Raw genomic sequence first — 221 nt, 5'->3', positions numbered from 1 at the left:
TTATATAGTTCATTTAAACCTTTTTCCAACTTCAGCTTAGTCCCTGCTAAAGCACACAGGAAATAAACATATTGAGCTGTCTGGCACCAGGCAACTATCCAGGTCCTGTTCTGTCTAGCACTGTGCTAGGCTTTTATCCTTCCAATCAACATTAGGAGGTTTATTTATGTGAGACAACTATATTAGTAATAAATGAATTTATTCAGTAGCTTGGTGGATTT

This window comes from Cinclus cinclus, chromosome 6, assembly GCF_963662255.1.
Source record: "Cinclus cinclus chromosome 6, bCinCin1.1, whole genome shotgun sequence".
Taxonomy (NCBI): Eukaryota; Metazoa; Chordata; class Aves; order Passeriformes; family Cinclidae; genus Cinclus; species Cinclus cinclus.
Note: the sequence above shows the minus strand (reverse complement) of the source record.